The sequence below is a fragment of the Ascaphus truei genome, chromosome 3 (genome assembly GCF_040206685.1).
Source record: "Ascaphus truei isolate aAscTru1 chromosome 3, aAscTru1.hap1, whole genome shotgun sequence".
Taxonomy (NCBI): Eukaryota; Metazoa; Chordata; class Amphibia; order Anura; family Ascaphidae; genus Ascaphus; species Ascaphus truei.
The window spans coordinates 332594977-332600976 of NC_134485.1; positions in this window are offsets into that span (position 1 = coordinate 332594977).

Here is a 6000-nt window from a genome sequence, read left to right on the forward strand (position 1 = left end):
CGGCTCTTAAATAGGTGTTGGCCTGCACTGGCTTGAAGAATGTTTTGGTGTACAGTGTGTTATTGGTGATATAAACATTTAAATCTAAAAAATCAATGTGTTCTGTGCTTGATTTAAAAGTGAACTGAAGATTTCTATCGTTGTTGTGTAGATATGAAAAGAAAGTTTCTAACTGTGTTACACCGCCAGACCAGATGAAAAACACGTCATCTATGTAACGTTTCCAGAGCACCAGGTTTGCCCCAAGAGGACAGTTGTTCCAAATAAAATCTTCTTCCCAACTGTCCATAAAAAGATTGGCATAACTTGGGGCAAACCTGGTGCCCATCGCGGTTCCACATACCTGATTGTAAAACCGAGAATTAAAAGTAAAATAATTATGTGTCAAAATGAAACGAATGCTCTCAACCAAAAATTGTTTTCTGGCAGATGTCAAATGAGAAGCTGACTCCAATTTCTGAGACACAGCCCTACAGCCCAACTCATGGTCAATGACCGTATATAGTGATGTTACATCTGCGGTTACCATTATAAAATTGGGCTGCCACCTCAACTCCTGCAAAATTTGGAGGATATGGGTCGTGTCTCTCAAATAGGACCTACCACATACTACAATAGGCTGCAAATGATGATCAATAAATTGTGATAAATTAGAAGACAAAGAAGAAATTCCTGAAATAATAGGTATACCCGGTGGTGCAGTGAGGTGTTTGTGTATTTTGGGTATAAAATAAAAAAGCAAAAATTCTGCCTCTTCTTGAGTGATAGCCTTACTCTTCAAGCCAGCGTCAAGCAGAGCCTCCAGATCCACCTTGTATTGTTCCAAAGAATCACTACAGAGGGGGAGGTAAGTAGCTTTATCATCCAGTAACCTATTGGACTCTTTTAAATAATAGGATCTATCCATTACCACTATACCTCCCCCCTTGTCAGCAGGTTTTATTACTACCAGTTCATTAGTTTCTAATCTTTGCAAGGCCTCTTTTTCCTGTACATTCAAATTGTCGCCTTTAATTTCGTATGATCTACTTGAATCTTCCAGATCCTTGGTGACCATATCGACAAATGAACTCACTAGATGTCCCTGAGCAAATCTGGGATAAAATGTAGATTTTCTTTTGAAACCATTGGATGGAGTTACATCAGTTCTAACTTCCTGATCAACATAAGTTTGATTGGAGATAGCATCCTTAATGAAATACTTCTTAAGGGCCAATTTCCTGGCGAATTTATGGACGTCTATGTATAGATTAAAACTATTGGGACCGAACACTGGAGCAAAGGTAAGTCCCTTGCCCAGTACGCGTTTCTCCAAATTGGTCAAGGGATACTGACTTAGATTAAATACATTAGACTGTAAATTACCCCTACTTATTCGATTTCTACCAACACCTCCTCTCCTTCCTCTAGCCCTGTTTTTCTCTTTTTGTAGTTCAGAGGTGGTATGGGATCCACATACGGCTTTATAATTACCACTTCTGGAAAGATGTGGTCCCTTTCCTTCCTCCACTCTAAAAAAGAGAAATTTGTCTTGTTTCCAGGGGTAGGTAAAGGTGTGTATGAAACACTATCTGTCTCACTTCCTGACTCGATGTCAGTAAGAACAGTATATTTATTACTCATAACAATTGGTGCTTGTTGTGATTTGGTTATTACATCATAACATTCTTTAGCTTTTTTCTGTTGAAGATATAAGTTTTTGTTATGTGTAGGTAATTGGACCTGGGCTATTTGACTTGGAACCAAGATGTTACTGCTAGGTTTTCTTGGACCTGAGACATTCCCTCTTGGGGCTGTTTTAGCCTTATACTGTAGGTCCTAGTACTTTTCTCGCCTATCGCTGATGGTATGTGTTTAGTCTCTGATTTTTTACTTTCTGGTTTATAGTTGTTTTGACTCTCTTTAGATTTCTTATTCCAGGTACGTTGACACCCTATGTCATAATCAGTTTTATCCCTGAAAAATTGTCTTTGTTTATTTTGAACTATTTCTAATTCCATTTAGTCCAATCTTTTTTTAATGGTAGGTTCTAGTAAAAGCAATTCATTACTCTCTTTGAAAGGTTCTAATTGATTTACACTTCAGTTCCTCAGCCTGAGACGAAAACACCCCAATATCAGAACAATTGCGTCTCAGGCGGAGGAACTGGCCCTTTGGGATGTTTTTTATCCACAGTGGATCATGTGAACTGTCGGCTCTTAAATAGGTGTTGGCCTGCACTGGCTTGAATAATGTTTTGGTGTACAGTGTGTTATTGGTGATATAAACATTTAAATCTAAAAAAATCAATGTGTTCTGTGCTTGATTTAAAAGGGAACTGAAGATTTCTATCGTTGTTTAGATATGAAAAGAAAGTTTCTAACTGTGTTACACCGCCAGACCAGATGAAAAACACGTCATCTATGTAACGTTTCCAGAGCACTGGGTTTGCCCCAAGATGGATAAAGGCTTTTTTAAATGCTCAAAATGTATGGCATGTGCATATAACAGTAATGCAAGAAAGTTTACACTCCTACATTAGGAAATAAGCTAGCCCAAAATTGTTCTTTCCATAGACTACTTTTCAACCCCTGTGTGTTGGAAGTGGTTCTGCTATTCCTGATCCTGCTAGTGGGTAATTCTTTAGTCATTGTAAAGGCAGGCACAATTGTACCTAGATAGCAAGACCCTGTCCAACCACATGGTAATACTCTGTAGGCCCATTTTCCACAAAGCCAATACACTCCCCTTGGTAAACTAGAATTTGTGCAAGCACTTTTTACTATCTTAATTAAAGCTGAAAAATTAAGGCCACATCCTCCCTGTAAATTTTTAGTTCCAGGCTGTAAATACATTTTCATACAAGTTTCATTGGTTGGTGGAGACACCTGACCCATAAATTGATTGTTGCTCCCAGTGTAATTTCCACCTACAGGAACCTCATTTACTGTACCAGTGGAATTCAGTTTAGACGTTTAGAAAAGTTCCCTGTAAACAAATTCAAATTAACATTTCATCATTTTTTTTAAATTCGGCATTAATGTAAGGTATCCCTACTCAAGGAGTTAAATGTAATTCTCTCTTACATCATTGGGGGCCACTAGAGTATGGCAGGGATTCATTGTATATATTCCCTTGTGACCCATTAACCTGTGTAGCATTGTGCGAGATTGTATGGTTGTCTGCAAAATTATGTGACCACAAAACAATAAACATTACAAATATTTCAAAGCTGATCATCCCTTGTCATCATCTGGATGGCGTAGGCTGATCTTGCCTAGCGGGGCATACATCTAAAAACACACTCTAAAGCATAAAATAATAATATTGAGTCCTGAAAAAACAAATTGTTCGTTTAAGACCGGGCCTTGCCTGAAGTCTTAATTCCTCGTGCTTAAATGTTCTAGGATTATTGTGCCTAGATACACTAACTGTTGGTCAAAAACGCTGGCTTGATGATTCTTTGTCTTTGTTAGCTGTTTACAGTGGTGCCGGCACTTTTTTCTTACGATGATGCTGCTTTGTATTCTCCTTGGTAGACTGTATAGGCTGCACCTAAGTTTGGAGAGACGTTAACATTTCATTAATAAAAGCACAAGGAGAGCGCTTTTAGCCACTATAATTTAGTATCAGCACAATTTTTTTGTTTTTCACCACTGTCTTGGCATCCGCATATAAAATAAACACAAAAATACCTTGCTCACCAACTTACAAAAGAAAGAAAACAGCGGTGCATAGGGAAATATCATAAGAGAACACTGATAAGTGACAAGAGGTTGTCACTAAAAGTCCCTAAAGCTTGCACTCATTGTAAACAGTAAAATATACATAAAGTACCAGTTAAATAACTAGTACCACTAATATCAAATTATTACAGACCAAATGGGAAATATCCACATAAACCTAACTATAACACAACTAAAACATATACAACTTTTTTACAAGCTAAAAACTGACGAAATGCATACAATGACAACTAATATACCATAAAAAGAGTCCCCATGTGAATGAAACGGACAGTATACAGTAAACAAAAATGCTAGTATGAACACAAGTGTAAAGCCCTATCAGAACATGAGGGACCAGTGTCCATAATATACTAACAATGCTAATTAGCTTCACCACAAAACACTGCAGAGTAGCAGCTTATCACATGAATACTTAGTTCCCAAACAGACTCAAAATAAAACTATCCAATAATTATGCTGGAAAATGTAAAGAGGAGGGGTATATCTCTCTCTACATGAATATTCATGAAGTAACATGTTGCTATGTGTAGCAATGAGTAGACAGCACCAAAACACAACACAGTATGAATGGAGTCATATCGGCCAGGAATGCTCAAGGATAAATAACAAAACAACACACACAAGGTAATGTTGCAATGAACAAAATAGGCAGAGTCCGCATATAGACAGGTGTGTTATGGAAAATCATATATATTATCCTCTCTTTTGTTCATATGCAAATCCTATGCCATGTGAACAATATTCGACATAAAGGATGATGGTATTTAAAACATCAGCAGCTTGAGATTTAAATATTTATATATATATATATACAATGAATTTGACAATAGCTACTGCTTAAAAAATAAAATCTGGATTGCCTACAGTTGCATTCTTTAAAATGAGAGGCTATAGATGAGGGTCCAAATTGAGACACCTTTTGGAGGGAAAGGAGAGGTAATGGTTAAAAGTTATAAAAAATGCATCACATACTGTATGCAGTTAACTTTATAGGAAAAATTATTTCTTATCTGACTTTATGCTTACTCGTTTATATCGTACGCTTTGTGAAGTACTGAGTATACTTTTGACACTATTCAAATATGGAAATACATATGAAATATTATTGTATTATTAATAAAACAATTTCAAACTTCAGCTGCTTAATATTGGCGTATAACCAGCTAAATTTTTCTGGGCTTCTGCCATATGTCGTTGAACAAAGGTAATGTTGCAATGAACAAAATAGGCAGAGTCCGCATATAGACAGGTGTGTTATGGAAAATCATATATATTATCCTCTCTTTTGTTCATATGCAAATCCTATGCCATGTGAACAATATTCGACATAAAGGATGATGGTATTTAAAACATCAGCAGCTTGAGATTTAAATATTTATATATATATATATACAATGAATTTGACAATAGCTACTGCTTAAAAAATAAAATCTGGATTGCCTACAGTTGCATTCTTTAAAATGAGAGGCTATAGATGAGGGTCCAAATTGAGACACCTTTTGGAGGGAAAGGAGAGGTAATGGTTAAAAGTTATAAAAAATGCATCACATACTGTATGCAGTTAACTTTATAGGAAAAATTATTTCTTATCTGACTTTATGCTTACTCGTTTATATCGTACGCTTTGTGAAGTACTGAGTATACTTTTGACACTATTCAAATATGGAAATACATATGAAATATTATTGTATTATTAATAAAACAATTTCAAACTTCAGCTGCTTAATATTGGCGTATAACCAGCTAAATTTTTCTGGGCTTCTGCCATATGTCGTTGAACAAAGCGATTAAAAATCGCTGGATTCTAGTATACACTGACTGCTATACAAGTTGAGGCAGCTTAGAGCTAAAAAATGGAACTTCTCATACACCTCTATTCAGGATTAATTTTTCATGGTATCTCAAAAAAAAATACAACAATCGGTGATTGTCCCTTGACATATCATGTGCTTGTAAGCTTTTAACAATATCTTAAAAAAATTCCCAAACATCTCCTAATTGGAACAAACAGAATTGAAATGTGTTTACTGGTTTCTGCATAGAAGTAATTTGGATACTGCATGTGGGGATTATAACCCCTTCTTGTAATAATTCCTCCATAATAGGGACTATGCCATCTAAAGCATTTCTGCTGAGTGGGTATTGGCCAATTCTGGGGAGGACAGCTTTGGGAAATAATTTAACCCGTACTGGTGCAGCAGACCATACGTACCCAGTACTGTTGCTTGGAGACGCCCATAAACTATCAGGTATTTATCCTAAAATGGATACA